This window comes from Pezoporus occidentalis, unplaced genomic scaffold (genome assembly GCF_034315485.1).
Source record: "Pezoporus occidentalis ecotype Australia unplaced genomic scaffold, CSIRO_AGI_Poc_V1 ctg19, whole genome shotgun sequence".
NCBI classification, from domain to species: Eukaryota; Metazoa; Chordata; class Aves; order Psittaciformes; family Psittacidae; genus Pezoporus; species Pezoporus occidentalis.
In genome coordinates this window covers 3805914-3826239 of record NW_026913748.1, presented here as the reverse complement: position 1 = coordinate 3826239, position 20326 = coordinate 3805914, and the positions used below count along the sequence as shown (strand labels likewise).

Genomic DNA, 20326 nt, shown 5'->3' with positions numbered 1-20326 from the left:
TTCAAAGTCTGTTTCTTGCCGCAGTTTAAGGAGTTTTTGTTCCTCGATTCCTTCATCCCTTCAAGATAAAAATATAAAGTCAGTCTTTTCCAGATTGCTACATCCCAAGACTATTTCAGCATCTATGTAAACCAAAGCTTTTGAGACAATTTTGTTCACTTTGTTTGTCATGTAACATCCACCAGTGGATCTGTCTCTTACTTTCATTAGCTTTTTTTGCTTTTTGTACCTTACTTGTCCAGGGCATACAAACCGAATATCAAAAGAAGCCCTAAATTCAAAGATCTCATCCAGTCAGCCACCATAGTGGCCAAACAAAGGGCCTCAGCTGAAGAAGAGAAGCAAGGGCTTTACTAGAAAAATGGATGTTATATCCTTTTAAAGATGGATGTGCAGATGGAGAGGTGTAATGAGGCTCCACAGAAGTAATACTCAGTATTAGATGGTCATGCTCTTGACCAGTCAAAAAAGGATTCACACTCATTCATTGAGGAAAAGAATAAATGGATTGATGTGCCCATACGGATAAAGCTCTGACTAAGCCATTAGTGTGAACCCAGAGTCCTTCCTGGGTGTATCCTGGACAAGGTGTTTACTTTGTGGAAAAGATTTTGGCTACATCCCCTTTTGCAGCAGCTGGGAGCAACATTTTGACTGTAAGCCAAGGGATAGTGCTAATAAAAAGGCAGAGAGGAAAACAGTGATTACACAAAACCAGATACTGAAATAGTCTGGTTGGGGGGCTGGCAAAGATCAAGTTCAAATACTATCTGCTACTCCACTTCAGCTCAAATTCCAATTTTTTCTGCCTGGCAAACATTTTACTATTTCAATATTTGATATTTAATGTAGCACAACTGAGCACTGTGTGGACAGGACAAAGTTTATCAGATTGCTGAAAACAGCAATTGGCTGAGTTACGCATATTCTAGTTAACTCCTTCTTAGTAACCCTAGCTTCAAGACACTATGAAGGTACAGCTACAGATTTTGTTATCCCAAAAAGTAGCTTGCTGCACAAACAGTGTCCTGAGGGACTGTCTTCTGGACTGAAAGCCACCTAACAAATTATTCTGTTGTTTCATGTTACCACATTAGAGTCTTCCAAAATGCACTTCAAAATATCTGGCCTTCAAGATTACAGGGAAATTAATCTTGCTGACTTAAAATTTACATTTGACAAGCTTATTGGAATACAGTGTCAAAGCACTTTGGCAATCTGACAATTTTGATGTTTCAAAGTACAAGTTCCTAGCAGAAAGTGAAAATGAGGAGGATTAAAGTGCAGTAAATTAAGGCTACATTAAACTCAGGATTAATGCGTCTTAATATGCATTCATTGATTTTATACCCCTAGTGATTTCATCCTAATATATCTAAGTGTCTCCATGCAGCCAAGGATCTAATTTCACAACCCTCACTTGCCTTGAGTCATATTTACTATCACTATTTTCATCTTCCTGCTTGTAAGAAAGAATAACTCAGTGATAAGCCTTGCAAAACTGAGTGTTGCTTATCTTTCAAAACTACATTCACTAGACTTATCTTGACAGGTCAAGGGAAAAATTTACATGATCACTTCTAGATGATTCATTCTCTTACAGTGTTAAGTAATCCAGACAAAAACCAAAGATACGATGAAATCTGTTAATTTTCTAAATCTTACTCCTTTAGAGAAGTCTCATAAAAGAAACACAACTGTTTCTTTCTTTCAGCAAGTACTGCGGGTATAAATAGTACAGGTACTCAAATTGGTAAATAATGGGTTTTATATTGTTATTTAATCTTTTAACTTCAGTTTTTTAACAGGCGTGAAAATCCTGTATTTTGACATTTGAAGCTGTCACTTGTTCATAAATTATTAATTCCTCTACCAGCTAAAGACATTTCTATAGGTTAAGATGTGCAAGATGTAGATTACAATTATACTTTTTCATCATGTGATGTGAGGACATTCAAAATACTATACAGAAAACCAGATATTTTGGGGCCTGCATTCATGAAGCAAACAAACAAACAACAATAACAAAATTAAAAGAGAAAAACCTTCAGTTTGAAGCTTCGTAACACTCTTCCCTAGCACCACCCCGCTTTTGATCCTAAAGGACAAGATGTTTTGGTTTGTGTTATGCTATATTTAAAAGGTTTGCAGGGCACACAATCCTGTGTGTTTCCACCTTGTACCAGCTCAAGGAAAAGAATGTTTCTGTGGTATATCCACATTCACAGACAGTTGAGCGATGTAAAAATGGATGTCATAATGCACCTACACATGTATGCACTGACATGAAAACACACACCCCAGCATGGTTTATATACACGGAAAATAATCATCTATCATTCAAGATATTCCATGGGATGTTGTCTGTGTTGTGCTCATTGGCAGCTGGTGGGAGGTGCAGAGCCAACTCATGACACTGTCTACCTCCTACAGGAGGCAAAGAGGAGGCAGAGCCTCCCTTGAGGTCTCTGGGAATCAATCAGGTCCTAAGGTAGTTTTGTCTCAGTAAGACAAAAAGTGGAATAATCTTTCAGAGCCACAAAATAATTTATTCTTCCGAACGCCTTTTGAATTCTCATGTCTCTCCTTTGTGTCCCAAACCACATTCACTGGGTTTCACTTTCCTTCTGAGTGCTAGTTCTGCAAGATCTAGATATTGGTCTTGAAGAGCAGCAGCACTCCCTGGATACCTCCTTTGGCTTCCCCACCTGTCACCTGTGCCCTGACACCCCAAAGACCCCAGGTGGCCCTGCTGATGCTGCTACCTCTTCACCTTGGGCTTGGCCAGAGGGTTGCAGCAGCATGTCCACACCATGTGCTGCCCTTGCCACTTTTGTTTCACATAGCAATTGAGAAAATTGGAGGTGACTTGTGAGAAAAAAAAAACAACAAAACCACAAACTGCAGCTAGCACTTCTGCCCCTCTCCTTTTCTTCCTCTTAATTATTTCCAGAAACAGGCTAAAACTGAAAAGGCCCAACCAGCCCTTGACAGCAACCCTGCTGCAGCAGGATCTGTCACGTCGGCAGCCCATGGGGTGTGATTTGTGCTGTCACAGGCCAGCCCTACCTTCACTCTCCAGGGGGAGAACAACAGCCTGAAGATATGTCAATCCAACGGGCACCTTTTCTGAGTATTAAAGACATCTGCAGTAAAAAACAGAAAACAAAAGGAAGAATGAAAGAAAGAAAAAGCTGCATTAATGTCAAGAAATCTGTTTTCCAGTAAGGACAGAACCTAAGAAAACATTGTCAGCCTCGCTTTCTTCTTGGGATTTTCATTTGATTAACTAGGAATCATGATGATCTGCTCAGAGATAGCATAGTATTTGAACATTGCCTGATGAAAAATGTTCCAAAGGCAACAAACACATCTGTATAGGTCAGATTGCTTTGTCTTTCTTTTTTGTCTCACAAATGCTCATGGGGACAGGAGTGCTCAGATGGACATCAGGGAACAGGTTTTGGCATCCACACAGCAAGAAGAGAAAAGCAAGTGTTAAACCTATCAGCTCTTTGTTTTACATTTTTCCGGAGGAGAAAAACATATTGATAAGAGGTGTTGCCTTTAGTGCACGTGGCCGTGGTGAGAACAGCCCACACATAGGTGAGGAAACCCTGGATATCCCAGAAGGGAAGAGGCAGGAGGCCATGGGCAATTTTTTGTTTGACTGCTTTTGATCCCCATTCTTCATTCCTATGGATTGCCCCAGTGCTGCCTGAAGATGCAGCTCCTGATTTTTCCTGTGGTGTTGAGGTGGCCCACTTAGAATTTTTTACTTTGAATGGCAGCACCTCTCCTTGCCACTTTTGCTACCAAAAGGCATCCTGGTACTGGCCTTTAAGTACCACACAGGTAAACGCAGCATTATCACAGCCATCATACTGCAAAACTGGCATAATGGAGCTGGGGATGAAGGAAGAATGCTGCTAGTATTTGTTTTCCCTCCCTCTCCTGACATTGGTTCCTAAATATCTTTGGGTTTTGACAAATCAGGGTGCTGCTTGTGAGAAGCTACAGTTTTAGGAAACAAAGAGAAGAGAAAGAAACTCTGGTCCCATGTGGGGGATGTTTGCTGACAGTTAGTGGGCTTAGAATCTAGTATCTTTGATATTTGTAAGGATCCGCTCCTAGATGGCTCTGTACTCTCAGTTGGCAGTAGTGCAGGTGGTAGAAATTGAGAAGCTAAAAAGAAGCTTTTTTTCACCCTGGGTCTACAGATGTTTCATATAACATGTCTGGACGCACCTGCTTGCAGTATGATTCCTATGCATTATTGCTTTCATTGTTCTTGTATATCATGAAAAGCACCAAACTTTTAAGAAACATTTTTTACATTTTTTTTATTTTTTATTATTATTTTTAAAAAATCTTTCCCTGAAGGAATATGAGGGATGGTCCTTAATTTGCTGTGGTTTCTTTTCTTCTTTCTGTGCCTGCCTTTCCTCTTTTGTCCCAGTATTGACAAAAAGCTTTCTACCTGCCCTTCTTTAAGAAGTCTGCCATGCAGCTGCATGGTGTGAAGTTTCTCTTCCATTTCAGGCACTGTGAATGCTGGTATCCAAACTCTTTAACCCACCATAATTCTGCCCTCCCTAGCATGCAAATCCCTCTTCACTGAAGCCCAAACTACTGTGTGGAGTGAGATGTTTCTTAAATCCTTTCTGCATGGGCTTTAAATTGGATGTAAAATAAAACCCCAACCCTTGTGTGAAACAAAGCCAAATCAATTCTCTTCTTTCCCAGTGTTGTGACTTCCATATAATAAGCAATGGTGGATAGTGACAAAGACTGAATATTCTTGTAGTGGAATACCATGTTGCAATGTGCATGGATTAATTTTATGCCACGTGCAATGATAACGCAGCCCCCCATTTTCTCGAACACTTTTCATTCCTGTGTTTGCTATCAGAGTATTCACTGAGAAATGAAGCCTAAGAATATAATTATAATAAGGCTGAGTTGGACATGAAACATTTCCCACAACCAGTTCAATTATTTCTCCTATATTTTTACTTCCTTCCTTTTACTATGGCCTCTTTGGCTACACTGTGGAACCAGTGGGTTACACGAGCTTATCAATTCTCCCAGGCCTCATATTTCAGAATACTGTGTAGATTTGTTATACACACTTCATTCTGGTATTAACAAAATAAAAGGAAACCAATTCTGGTCTCCTTTTGCCTTCCAAAGATCTCCACAAGCTGAAAAGTGCCATTAGGTAACAACTCTTTTTTCATCTTCCTATAGTGAGTTTCTTTTTTCCTTTTTTGTTTCTTTTTGACTGTATTTGTCTAGAAGCACACAGAAAACGTTTTCTTTGAGACTCCCTAAAGAGCTCTGACACACTGTGAAAAGTGGCTGCGGGTGATAAGTGAGGCAGTATGATTACAGTCTGTGTTTCAGTGGCCTTTGGAAGGAAGGATTTTGCTGGATGTTTAGTGTTTGGACTGACTCACCTGACAGCACTGAAGAAAGCACAGGGGGACAAGACTGTCATGACCTAACTAGCAAAGGGACAGGCAGTTCACAGTTGGATTGCTTTTCTGCTCCTCCAGCTCAGGTAGGCTGTAGGGAGCAGGGAGGAATTTCTCGCCCCACTGAAGGATCTGTCTCTACACCTCTACCCCAAAGACAGCCTTCCTCTGAAGCACATCAGGGTAGAAGTGGTAGTAATAATAATAAAGACACTGGTGAGAGTGCCATGGCTGCTGGTAAAGATACCTTCTTCTATCTTATCCCTTAATTCTGGCACCACTTTGCAGACTTGGTTGGTAAATTAGAGACTACCAGTTTGTAAATACCTCTAGGTAACGTGTTTTAACATGACCAATACCATTAACTTGACTGTATAAACAAATAATACATCATGTGTAATACTATCCAGATAAGGTTACAATGTAAATATATCTACGATGAATGTCCAATTACTCTTCAAGCTCTGTATATGAGGATAAACTTAATCTCTTCCTAGACTTTTTTTTATCTTAAGGGTATGGAAAACCTGTTATTCATTTATATAAAAAATAACTGCATTCTTTTCTTGAAAAGAAAATACTTCAAGAAAGAAGGGAATGCGTTACTTGTATGTGATATTCAAAATCATATGGCAAAACGGAAACGAGGATCTAACAGGTTGGAGACTAGTCAAATTCTTGATGCCATACATTTGATCACATATAAATAAGATAAGCACAAGTTTATGGTTAGCTGTGTAAAACTGACCCACTTGATTATATATACATTATAGATATATATTTATATATGCTGTATAGATATGCACATATTATACACAACATTCATACAGTGAAAGCAAAGTTTGATAAAGTTATATTAACTGGGAATATGGATGTAATGTGATCCATTTGGAAGAAAAACATCTGTGTTATTCAGCAACATTTAAATGTGTTATGCAGATTGAAGGAAGAATGTGTTTCACCAAAACAACTGATGAAGGACTGAGATGATGAGGGTTTGAAATATCTTGAAGACACAACTAAAATTACATGCAGTGTATGTATATGTACTTCTGCTGAGTTGTATTCCTAGTTAAAGCGTTGCATTAAACAGTGAATTATGATAATAATAAAAATGTTTTTGTATGTGGTATCTCTGTTTATTTTATTTATTTTTACTGAGTGAGCTACCCTGTGAAATGTGAAAGAGGGATAGTAGGAGGAGAAAAAAAAGTTGCCCTACAGCAGCCACAGGGCTGTGAGAATGCCTGTAGAAAATAAGAAAAAAAATTTAACTTTCTGTTCCCAAGCCTTCCTGGCAAGTTCAAGAGAAGTCTGGAATACCACTTCCTTGACATCCTTATCTTGTTCCCATCTCTGTTCCTCCTTCAGTTCACCTCATCCAGGGGCTCTGCTTCCTTAAGAAGATTTTCACTTTAACTGTAAGGTCTGTTTCGCAAGCTGAGGAGGGCCTCCAATAAGACATTCCTCCATATCTTTCTATCACTCAAATGTTAACACGGAATAGGTAAGGCTCTTGTAGCCATCCTGTTATATCAAAGAAATTTTTAGTTAATTATGGAGATGACATCACTAGCAACTAAATGTATTCTGAGCTCCTTTTGCCTTATGAATGCAAACCTAGCTGTACGACATACCTAGAAAGCATCTGGGAGTAGGAACAGGTTGCGTATCTTCAGCTCCACAGGCTCTCAGGATATTGTCTCACTAGCCCTTTAGCAGCAGACAAGGTTCAGATGCAGCAGATGAAGACAGTGTGAGTGACTAGGGATCAGTTTTCCCATGGAAATCTGGTGCACAGTCAGTCTAACAATTTGACGTGACTGATAGTGGATCTCAATGCATCAGCTCTGTCAGGATCAGGATACATCGGCCCAGCAGCTCAAAAATGGAAAGAAATAATTCTAATAAGTTAGTCTATATTGAATTCTTCTTTCTGAATTTTCCCTTTGTTAATAAGGATTTTCATTGTCTTCACCTTTTCAGGACTTTACACCTATCTTTATCCCATCTGTCTAAGATTTCCCACCACTGCCATTTGCTCCGTGGTTTCTTTGGTCCAAGACCACCTTCAACCATTTCATCGCCTTACTGTCCATCAGCTTTCAACAATGAAATCAAGAAAAGTTACTTTTTTTACTATGCCTTTTTTTCTCAAAACAGTCTGTAAGGTGAGAAAATACTGTAATGTCTCTTCTACAGGTAGATCCTGATGTTCTAAAGACACTTGCCAAGATCACAACAGAGATACAAATCAGTACCTTAGTTCTGTTTTCCCAAGTCACGGTCTACCTCTTTCTGACCTGTCTCTGCCCTTCAAAGAACAGGTTCCTGGTTTCAGGCCGTGCTATACTAGTCATCACGTCACAGACCATAGTGTAACTCAGACTGTCAGTATACTTCTACAGTCCAGGTAGTTATCTCACACACACTATACCATCCTATAATTGACAACATATGGCTTCAGGGAGCCCTCAAGATGCTGACAGTGAGAGTTTTAACAGATGAAGTAAGTTTCTGCAAATATAAGGGTTAATTTCCAAAAGCATGGAGGTGCCAATCCTATCTGGAACACAGCATGGCAGGCCAAGACCTAATCCCCTGCTCTACATATTTTGGAAAGCATAGCTCGAAACACCCCTTTTTTCTAGCATGTACATTTATTTACTTGTACATGTATGTAAGTTCACTTAAAGCTAAACTTTTGCTCGTCTTTCCAAAGGAGGTTTAGGTACACTTCACTGACAACACATAATTTTAAAACTTTGTTGACAGAGCTGATGGGACACAGAGGGAAAGGGACATGGATGTGCCAGACTACCCATCTCCTTGCCTAAGCCATTCTCTTAGATTTATAGTTTCACCACTGGCATAAGAAAAACGTTACATTTTTCTTTAAAAGAGTAGAATCGTGCTCAAACACAACAAAAATTGTACCTCAACCTCCACGTACAGCCAAGAACATCTACAGTTAATGTAATAACTAATAACACTCACCCTCTCCCCTCTGGAGAGACATCTTTAGTCAATGTCCCCCAGACTCACAAGTGTCTTTATTAGTGCTCCTTGTGAGAGCTTTTATTAGCAGAAAAAAAATCTAAAATGTAACTACCTGCGTCTCCCTGAGTTCTGGAAATGCCCTGAGAAAATCAATACAGAAAAATGCTGCTATTTCGCAAATCCATTAACTCCATTTCTGGCTTTTTGCCAATCATCGTATGCAGTCTAGACATGGGAACCTAGTTGGCAGCACTTGGAAATTGACTTTGCCGCTCTCTCCTCAATGGAGCTTGCCAACTTCATTTCTACCAACACACAGAACCAGGGAGAATAATAAAGCCAGCAAGAATGGTATCAAAGAAATGGAGAGACAAAAATACCCCTTTACTTCTGCCTTCAATCACTGCTTCATCTCCCCAACTGCCTTCCCTTTCTTGCTCCTTCCTCCTTCCCCTGTCCCTTTCTTCCTCTCCTGTCTCTGAAATGTCTCAGCTGGCTCTCTAGGTTTCACTCTCTCGTTAATAGCTTTCTAAAGGTGCTGAATAAATCACTACAAAAGCAAAGCCTTTGGTTTAAAAATCTGACGCAATTGTAGGAGGAAAGGAGACAAGGAGGAATGCTTCAAAAAGTTCTTGAGTTAATTTATGTTTAGAGACCAGAGGCTTTCATTGACTCCCACCATAATCACTACTATGATTTTGCCTGCAAATGAAAAACACTGAGAAGCAGGACTGAGCAGAGGTGATTGGATCCATAAGGCACAAGAGAAATATTCCCAAATGGAATCATTATTGGTGGCAGCTGCACCTAATCATTTCATGGGAGTATGGGCACAACGGATCTGTGGCATCATAAAATTCCTCCTGCTAAAACTCCAGTGTAAAAAAGAATAGGCAGCAAGGTCAAAGCAGTTAAATCCCTCCAGCAGAGAATATTTAGCTCAGCTCCCCTTACAAATGGGCAGACTAAGAAGTGCCAGTAGCCCAAAGGAGCAAGGAGTTCCCTCCATAAAAGTCCCAATTTTTGGCACAAAGGAAGGTACCCCTGGGTCATCTGGCCAGGCTGACTTTTTGGGTAACAAAGGCTAAGCAGCCGCCAGTGATTGCATATGTTACAACAGAAGCATTAAGCTTCAACTTTTCTGCCTGTAGCCAACAGATAAATAAGGATGAGAGCAGAACTGAAGTGTATACAGGCTTAGTTACTAAAATGATGTTCTAGAGAAAATACAAATGAGACAATTCAAATATGGACATCAAATCCCAGATTTTGTTATGCTATCTTCCTGAAATAAAAAATAAAGAAACCAGAAGTTTTCCATGGTTTTAATTGTTATATTTTCCATTACATGTATGGAAAAAAAAAACAAAACAAAAGAGGAGAATGTCTTCTGTTTGGAGGTTTTCACTTCATTCTGAGAAGTCATGAGCTAGACAATTACAAAATAATGGAGTTCACTGGGAACATTTTTCCATTATAAAATGTTGATTTGTTAGACTTTTCTCTTGGGTTTTGGATGGTTTTGTTGGATTTTGGGGATTTTTCTCTTTGTTTTTGGTTTTGGTTTTGGTTTTTTTTTGTGTTGTGTTTTTTTGAGTGGGAAGGGGTGATTTTAAAAGGATTGTGTGGTTTTGAAATGTTCTAGGAAAAAATCAAACATGACTTAAGAGACAAAAAGCATATGCTTACAACAGATCTGTCTCTATACTGATCTGAAGTCCTCCCTAAATTTGGTTTTCCCACGTTGCTAGCTTGTCTGAGTGGATATTTTGTGTGACTAAGCACAGGGTGTCAGGGAGGGCTACACGTAACAGCAGTACACTGAAATTGGTCCTCCTCAGGCAGCCTCTGGAGAAACTTCATATAACAGAGCTACAAATGAATATTGGTGACAAAGCCAGCTGAGCACTGCTATCCAAACACCTCATTGTAAATTTGCACAGGACAGGGAGAGGATGTATGGCTTATGGACAGTCTTGAGCAGAGGATGTTAAAGAGATGCACCATACTAAAACAAGCATAAGCAGATTTCCATAGCACATCACAGAGAACAGAAATTACTACGGCTTTTTTTCTGGTCATGCTTGTGTCATACTCCAAAGCAGGCAATCATCATGATTACATTTTTATGAACACTTATATTAAGAGATAGTCTAATACTTTGGACCCTGAAAATGGGAACTATTTATGAAAGGGAGGAATATATATTTTAAAAGATGAATGTTAAAATATGTGTTAATCCCTGGGCAGATACATTTCAGAGTAGAAAGAGGTGAAAAATGACTCTATGTTTGCAAAGAGCTCTGAAGCCACAGCAAGAAAAGATGAGGCATGTCATGCTTCATCTGTCAAAAGTAGGGCACCCTCCTAGGAGCAATATAGAAATAAAATTTTCTCTAGAACAGGATCCTTATTTAAATGGGTTGAAGACCTCTTTGGATACAGTTATTTCTGCCTCTGTTTATGATAGGGAGAGCCAGAAGGACTAGCTCTGAAGACTTTTGAGCAGCTACAGTTAAATGAGATTCTTTCCAGCCCAGTTGTGCACAGCTCCAGGGTTTTGGTGTTTGTGAGATCCTATAGATGCAGCTGTAACAATAATTATTGTAAATGGTGTTATGCTGGAAAAAAAATTGCTGCTTAATTATTAATTAGTTGCTTGTGCTCACAGTCAGAGTCATAATCTCAAATGTACGCTTGATATGGGTTGTGCTAGGGATGAGAGAAAAAGTAGAGATGGGAGGAGAGAAATCCATTATGCAAAGTTGCAAACTGCATGGAAGAAAAAAAAAAAAACAAAATTAATTGGTTCTTATGCCTTTGTTCTGCATCCAGGAGTGTCATTAGTCTCCCAGTCTCCTCTGGGAGAACATTTGGTTCTTAAAAAAGCTACTGCTGATGCTGTGATGTCCAGTTTTGCATGTCCTTGAATGCAGCAGAGCCACCTTTGAGATAAGTTCCCTGAGGGTGTAGAAGAACAGTCTTCTTTCCCTGCTTTGATTGTGGTGGTCATGGCTGGCATGGAGCTGCCCTCTTCATTCCCCACAAAGGCTCTTCATGTAAAGTGAGCAAGGAAATATGGCAAAGAACTCTGGCCTGGTGCAGTGCTGGCCAGGAAAAAACACTGCTGTGCCAGTCTTGTCTGACATCCCCATCATGTTAGCTCCTCTCCATCACTCCCTATTAGCATGCATCTTGCTGCAGGTGCCAGGAAAGTCACTTTGTAATAACATTACTTCATATGAATGCTAACCTGAAATGAGAAGAGCCTTACAAAGGAAACTGCTGATCTGTCTGCAAAGGCCTAAAATGACAAAGCCCCAAAGGGCAAGGAAGGGAAAAGAAGTAGTTTCCATGCACTTTTTCCATTTCCATCCTTCCCCTCCCTCTCTTACTTTACATTTTATGCAGAAGGTACAAAAAAAATAACACATTTGGGTTCAATTCCATTTAAGCCACTGCTCTTTCTGTTATGCTGAACGCTTAGGTTGTGACTGTGATGGATAAGCAATATATATACTGAATAAAAAAGAAAATACACCCTTGGTTGTTCGTTTGCCAGGAGACTCTAGATTAAAGTCATTTCAATTGCACAGCTCATCTGCTGCTGTATTACCTTTTGCCGACTTTTCAAAGCTGCCTCCTCCAAGGGGCTTATTTTCCAACAGGTTATGGGCCTAATCATGAAACAATAATTCCTCAGGGGCCCAGATAGTGCTGATCATCTAATGAGATAAAGTATCTCTCATGTCTAGGTCAATGCCTGCAAATCGTCTCTAGTTCCTCAGTGGCTAAAATTGATCACAGTCTGTTGATGACAAAATATGTTAATGATGGTGACTACTACTGCCCAAAAGCAAAGCATGTAAAGGAAGAACTTGGATGAAAATCTAGAACTTAGGTAGGGACGGCTATGATTTTTATCTTTGACTTCTGTGTTTTTTCATCAAGTCATCAACTCATCTGAAACAAATTCAAAACTAACCTGTAGCTCAGAGCAAATATGAGCCCAGTAATAGTTTGTGAGTACATCCCATCTGTATATTTGTCAGGACATTACATGATGATGAAGCTGTGGTTAGGTTGGTTTTATTTTTTTCACTATCATACCTGTAGTGACACACACATCAGAAAAGCAATTCAAAACCAGAAATGAAAAAGCCAGTAAAAGTGAAAATTTTGTTTTACACAATTCTATCATTTATTCATTGCTTTTTATATATATTTCTATGTGGTGTTATAAGAAATCAATGGATGTCATGTACCACGTAACATGCAATTTTGAAAACAGTTTTCAAGATTTCTCATTTCATAGAAAGCTGTAGAAACAATTTTTTTCTATACATAACAAAATAATAATTCCCTAGTTTGCCATGAATATTTCAATGTCTCTAGTATCTGTATGTTCTCCATATGCATATACACAGACATAGGTACAAGTGAAAATGTTTTCCAGTCTCATTGAAAAAGCTCAAGACCAAGATGTTGACATGCTAGACATTATACAATTATGCAGACACTGAAACTGAAGTATAAATGACTACTGTCTCCTTAGTACAAATATTTATTTTGAGATCTATACTGAAATTTGCATTCAATGTAACTATGTAGTAAGCATAGTTTGAGCAGACAGAAAAAGAAATCTGCTATTTTAAAACTCAGGAAAACAGTGAAAAGCAGCACCTTTTCCCAGACTAAAGCACAGGTATTTGCTGTCCTGTTTTATTCTGTTCCTCAGTTGCAAGAGGTGGCTCAGCACTAATGCACAGCCTGTCTTTCATGCTTGGTGCAAACCTGCCTCTCCAGACAGCTGGAAACTATGAGCTCCTGTAAAGGTTTATGCCAGCTGAGCAAGGGCAAGAAGGACCTTTGTAAGACAAGAAGGGGGCTCTCCTCCCTGCACATCCTGGGTGCCAGATTCTCCACACCCTTCTGATGCAGGAACGCAGCTCCCTGTATCGATCAGCGCAACACAGCTGTCCACCCACGTGGTTATTAATGGCTAATAAACAGCTCAAGCACCCACAAACAGCATTTTTCTTAGTAAGTACCAGCCTGGAATCAATTAAATAACAAGATGGGCTCTACGAAGTGCTATAAATTGCACGTCATAACTCTCAGGATGTTTCACTGAAAACTCCCACACAAAGCAATTAGATGTCAGATGCTGCTGTGTCTTAATCAGGTGTTTTCGGCAGGGTTAGTGCCCCTTGCGGGCACTGTCGGTGTAGAGCGGCAATCCTGCTCAGAGCCATTGGCTCCCCAGGTGCCTCCTTGATTAGCAACCTTGATGGCTGTGTGGTCTTCAAGAGCAAAAACTATGACAGCCTGAAAGGAGCACGGAGAACAGAGCACAGGGAGAAAAAAAGTACAAGCATCTGGCTTCCAGGAAGAAGCAAACCCTGTTTGCTGGCCAGAAAGCCCTAAAAATGTTGTGTGGAAATGTGTGGTATCCCATTTACACTGCTTCATTTAGCAGCTTACTGTTGGTGTATGTGAAAAAGACAAAGGTACCTAAACACACAGCAAATTTATCTGATTTTCAGGCCAGGGAAAAACAAATAAAAATAAATAAAAGGAGCTAGGTAGAGATAACATTTGTGTTCAGGAAAAAACAAGACAAGGTTTCTTTTTCTGCTTGTTTTTCTTAGTAATAAACAAGTTATTTTAAGTACTTCTAGCTATTTTCTGCATTGTAAATCAACTGCCATCTTGGCTTTATCATATTTCTCATACAGAGACTGTAACGGGTTAAACAGAAAGGAAAGGTGATTTACTTCAGGTCACTAGTCCACAGCAAGTGGAAAAGGTGAGCAAGCATCTTCAGCAGAAGTTAGCAGCACCAATAGGTCTCATTTCCCATGTGTCTACACTTGTGACACAAGTTTCAACAAGAATTATAATACAGTAAGGCAACAAAACATATGCAACATATCCATACTTTTTGCCATAAGGACAGAGAAGCAGTCATACAATATGACAGAGAAAAATATTCTATTTAAAGGAGTTAAGAAAAACTTACATGGTAGCTGATCAGGGACCTCAAGTCTGCAGGTATTGGGCACAGGCTCACTGTGCAGTGACAGGACTGCATGTAGATGACTAAGTATAGGACTGGTGAAACATCCCTAGTGCCCAAATACTTGTAGCTGCAGTGCTAGAGCTACTTCTGCCTGCTGAGTGCTGACCAGGGAGGCTCTCAGTTCATCTCCAAGCTCTGATGGGATTCAAAATCTCATAAACAAATATTCCTCTGCCAGTCTGGACTGAAGGTATATGGGTTCTTGGAGCAAACCTTCCATCTGGGCTCTGCTGGCCACACTGCCAGCAAGACAGCACAACCCACCTTTAGCAGTCCACCCCCACAGCCACAGCACTTGGGCAGTATGGGGTATGGTCTGCTATGGTATGGCGGACCATACCACTGGAGTGATGCAGTGCAGTGTCTCCCACCCATACTCCACACTGGCAGTGAGATCAGGCTGTCAGCAGTGTCTCTTAATAAATACTGGCTGAACTTTACCTACTTTTCAATAACTACTTAAATTAGTCTGGGGAAAAAAAAAACAACTCCTTCCCTACTGGATACCTGGCTGGGGCAGCAGACACCTGTGCATGCCTAGATGTTAGCTGGACCAACTACCAGCACCAGTTTTTCCTATTTTTTGTCAGTGCTCCAGACACAAGGTTAAGTGGTCACTCTGTTTAGCCTGATAAGCAGAAGAGTTTTAGCTAGATCAGTTGCACTTACAGATTCAAAAGGAAGGTGGATGCTCGAATCTTCTTGGACATGACAGATGGGGATGTAAACCAAGGCCAATGTATTCCTGGGCCACTAAAGTATTGCTTCAAGTCTGACAAGCACAAGGCAGCAAGCTGGGCCAAAGCTGTGCCTAGGAATACAAAGTAGAATAAAATGTTCCATTTTATTAAGCCCTCTTTTTTTTCCTCCCTGCCTCTAGTTAACCAAAAAAATCAGCTCCTTCCCAGAAAGTGAGCTTTCAGACCTTCCTCTTCAAGGCACTCAGCTCCTTACAAAGGAAGCTTTTTAGGGCCCTGTCACTGAAGGGAAGCATGCCAAAAAGTCTGACATTGCAGTGCCCAGCTCCTTATGTGGCTCTGAGTTTATTAATGAGATAGATGAATGTTTTGAAGGTCTGCATCTGAATACATCCCTGAAGGTCTATTCCTATCCATGACATATACTGGCAGCAACTCAAACCCAACAGAATAACTACAGCAGTAGTCTAGAAAAATGTAACACTTTCTTTCAGTGCTCTAAGAAGGCAGTGTATTCCTCCTGACACATTCATCATTACAGATACGTCTGCAGTTGAAGATGATTGCTGCCTGCTGTGTAATCAGAGGGAAATGCATTGCAATAATAAATCATTCCCATGGAGGAGTTTCACAGGCAGCTCTCACAGCTGGGGACCCCAGGCTGCCACCCAGGATGCTCCACCACCTGTCCAGTGCTTCAGACTCTTCAAACCAAGACCCAGAATGGTTTCTTCTCTCCAGCCTAGAAGAGGGATGTTTCATACGCAGCTCTGTAGCTTGATATGCCAGGTGACCACAAACACAATGTAAGCTAATAGGAATTACACACAGAAACAGGACTGGTGGATGAGACAATGTATCAATTCAGGTTTCATTGCTCAGCACTATTTTTGGAACTAAAACTAAGCTTTTGATCTCACCCAACCCTCCACAGCCCTGCCATCCTTCCTCTTTTGTACTCTCCCATCCCTCAGCTTTCAACTGGGAAAGACCTAGGGTAACCCTTCAATTTTGCTGAGGGGCACAGACTTCTGGAGTCATGGAGATCCCAGTGGCAATGCTTTTACTGTGCAAGAGGCTGCATTTGAACATGAACTCCCTTTACTGTAGGCAGCAATCTTCCTCTTTTCAAGGAAGTTAGGAGAAACTAAGTTTCAGGGGGTATGAGACCCCTGTTCATCTTTAGGACTATTTGAAATGGGATGCTGAAACAAATGGAAGTGGATTCTGAAGTCACAGCACGCAAATTTTTGAAAATAACTAGAATACTACAGCCTTCCACATGAGACTTTTTTACATGGTGCTGCTTATTTTGGAAATAAAAACCAGTTCAGGCAGAGGCTCAGACAATCCAAAGCATACACAGAACCTTCTTTGAAACTTAATCCATTTACAAGCTTCTCATTTTACAGTACCTGGGGAATGTTCAAAAGAAGTGTATTTTTAACAGATTCACCACACAGTAAGAAAGCATGAGGGATGCCATTTGAGAACACCATCTGTGGTTTTAAGTAGACCATCTCTACATATTCCTGTAAGCTTTCCTTATCCATGGCATGCTTAGTAAAAAATGAAGAAATGTTTTGAAAACAAATCATCATACATTTATGATTAAAATCTTCTCATTACCTTTCTCTTTCATCTCTAGGGACAGTTTTACGGGCACATATCTATATACCCTTTGGAAGTCGCCTACAGAATCTCAGTGAAAAGAGAGTGAAATTGATCAGAATAATTTATTTCCTGTGCAAATCACAGATCACTGATCAGTATCATCACTGATATTGGAGAGATTCAGCATTAGTGTTCTGTTCTAGCCGGCTATAACCCTATTCAGCAGTGAAGTGGTCTGATATTAATTTGTGTTTGTCAGCTATTTTTCTGCTTTTATCATGTCAATTTGTTGCTCTTTGTTAAACATAGCTAATGAACATCTACATAAACAAAAACCTACAGGTTTTTTCTATCACCTCCCTAGAACTAAGACTGTTACTTTGCAGATCTTCAAGGGAGAAAGCTGGTGTGTAATCCCAGGGCCTGTGTGCTCTTCAGTGTGGGGAAAAGTATGAGAGAGTGAGTTCAGAATCTTTCCTTTGAATCCTGTCATTTGAGCTCAGATGACAAGATGCAGACTCTTTCAGTTCTGAAATGCAAAATACATGTTTGAGTTAAGCAAAGCTACTTGTCTAAAGTTTCTGGGGAAAATAGAAAGTCAAAGTTTTATAATGAATAATTGAATATTTTTATGAAAATGTAAAAAGAAAGAATTTTTTTTAAAAAAATCACCTAAATTATAGGTAATAGGCATGGGAAACAGATTTGTTTCATTTAAGTAGATTTTGACAGAATGACTAGTGAGAATTCATTTTCCTTGACCTAATATTTTTTATTACTATTGTTCACAGTAACTTATGACACAAAAAGTAATTGCAAAACTTTATCTAGAAAAATCAGTATGATTACCTATTGTGACCTGCGTAAGACAGACCACGGGAAACCATTGAATGATTCTTACAGCAAGTTCAGAAATTCCACTTGAACTAAAACTTATTTCGTAGGAAAACTTTCTCCTCAATCTTGAGACAGTTTTAAATTATCTTAGTTTAATGACGGCAGTTGCTGGCAGGTATAATCCATTTCTCTAAAAGGTGCTTCAGTGGTTGATTATCCTTACCTTAAACATTTGCCATTGATTTCTGTTCAGAATTTGAGTAGCTTCCACTCCCAGTCATGACAGCCCTTTTGTAGTTTTTTATGCCTTCAAAAAGTTCAAATGTCTCCTGGTAAATCTGCTCCTCTTTTAGGCATTTACCCCCTGTAAACAGCCACCATTTACCTTTAAAGATAAACTAAAATGACTGAATGCCATAAGGTTTTGTAGCAAAGAAGATTTTCTAGGACTCCAGTTTTTATTGCAGCATTTTTCTAGACTTTGTTTGCTAATATGCTTTATAAAATATGAAATAGAGCTGGTTGTAAATACTGTTTTATTTGAAACACCTTTTCTCAATGAAAACCGAAGCTTTCCATGGAAACATATTGATTTACAGGAGACTTTTGAACCTCCTTAGAATTAGACCAACAATCAAAATACTTTCCAGGGATGTGGCTGACACATGTTCATGTCATCCCAATTCAAAGCAGGGATCTTGAATCTTTAACTCCCTTGATACAAGGGATTGACCTATTCACTAAAACATCAGGGCTCTACATTGATTGTCTCCACTTGGAGTTACTGCAGTTTATGTAACTCACTGAAATTCGATGGACCCAAACTGAGAAGATAGTAGTTCATAATGTAGTAAGAAAGACCTTTCTTGGCACCACTGCTGGCATGAAAATCTTGGATTCAAATCCCTGATGCAAACCCAGCAAAGCAGACAACCACAAAGTTTTAGCCATGACCTGGTAGGCAGCACCACCATCCCACATGTCCTTCTGAAGGACTGTCCGAAAGGGCAAATAGTCCTGATGCCCAGGCCCTGCTGCAGCAGTCTCACAGGCAGGGAGCTCTGCAGTGGCAGGGAAAGGAGGTGACTGTCAAGGAGGCTTAAATGCTCCAGGTGCCAAGATGTACCCAGGCTCCAAGGCACCCTGTGGGGCACTAAATGCAGCCACTTGAATTTAAGTCCACAATGGCCCCAGGGAGCAGTACCACCGCTTGTCATGGGCTAATCTGATTTTTTTTAGTGTTCTCTAGTTTTCACACAACAAAAATCAAACATTTTCATTTTGCAGACCTGAAAACAATGGCTATGCCTTGAAACACGCTTCAAGACAGAATTCCTGCTTTTCAGATAATCTTGGTTTAAATACAAAAGCTATATATTGTCTCTCTACATGTGGTGGTAATAGTACCTCTGCTTCTGATTGATCTTTATTTACACTATCAAGGACTGCATAGAGTCTTGTCTTGCTACCCCATCATCCTTAGAGCTCATGTTGCAGTGATTTTTCATTCTGATCCTTCAGTCCTTAATCTCAATCACGCATTTTAAAACACAGCCTTCACCTCATATAAATATGGCCTACAATTTTCATTCCTAGATGAATAACCTTGCATTTAGCTGTATTAAAAAAATATGATTGTTCTCAGCTGAGCATCCCTCTGCTGGCATTAACATACAGCTCTGGAAAGTTTCCACACATCTCCTCCTTCCAGCTGGAGACAAGATTTCCATGGCAGATCTGACTGAGAAAACTGAGCAAAGGGAAAGGTATCAAGACAATAAGGATGAAAACAGGAAAGCTAGGGAGATTTGCCCTTGTTTCAGATAGTTGCATATAGAAAGGCAACTCCAAAAACTGCAGTGAAAAGATACCAAGTTCTTTATCACATACCAGCTATCTCTTCCAGCCAGGAAAACTGGGCCCTTGAAAAATGTAGAGCATCCCACACCTTCTAGAGTCCTCTCAGTCTGCAAATTGGCATTAATACCATCCCTCCCTCCTGCTGCTTCAGTCCTTCATACAGACAATCAGTTTTGAAAGGCAGTCATGCCCTTCTCCCTCTCTCTATGGTAAGAAATATAAAGCAGTCCAGACGGAAGATTTTATATGCCAATTGGGGGGGGGGGGGAGGGTCTGACTGTGTTTTCCCAAAATACAGGTATAATTACTGGGCCTCAAGCAAAGAGAAAGAGAGAAAGAATGTGTGCTTAAAGGAACACAGCTTTGCAATTTAACTGGGTCCTGAACAGCTCTTCCAAGTAAAGGTACTGTTCAGCTGAATTGTTGCCTGCCCAAGAACACATGGGAGTCAGGGTTGTTTTTTTTCTGAAGCGCAGGGTGGTTTTTAATGTTTGGAGTGTGGATTGGTTTTTTTAATGACTGTCCAACTTGTGTATTTTAGTGCTTGTTCCAAGCCTCCTAATACAGAGCAGCTTTCCCAGAAGAATGGTAGGAACTAGTGAAGTGACTGTCCCAGGCAACATGGGCGCACAAAGGAGTCTTCTGTTTGCCTTGTACTTTATGAAACCCTACTCCCAACTCTCTCTCTATAAAATGTAACTTTCCAAAGATGTGCACAAGCACTCTTGTAAGACTATGACTTATATGTGCAAGTTTGC

General features: G+C 40.0%; 1 protein-coding gene across 1 annotated transcript in view; it reads left to right on the top strand.

The window, feature by feature from the left end:
- The window catches only part of CHRM2 (cholinergic receptor muscarinic 2), a 146839-nt gene that overhangs the window by 91166 nt on the left and 35347 nt on the right, over positions 1–20326 (top strand). The window lies entirely within an intron of this gene.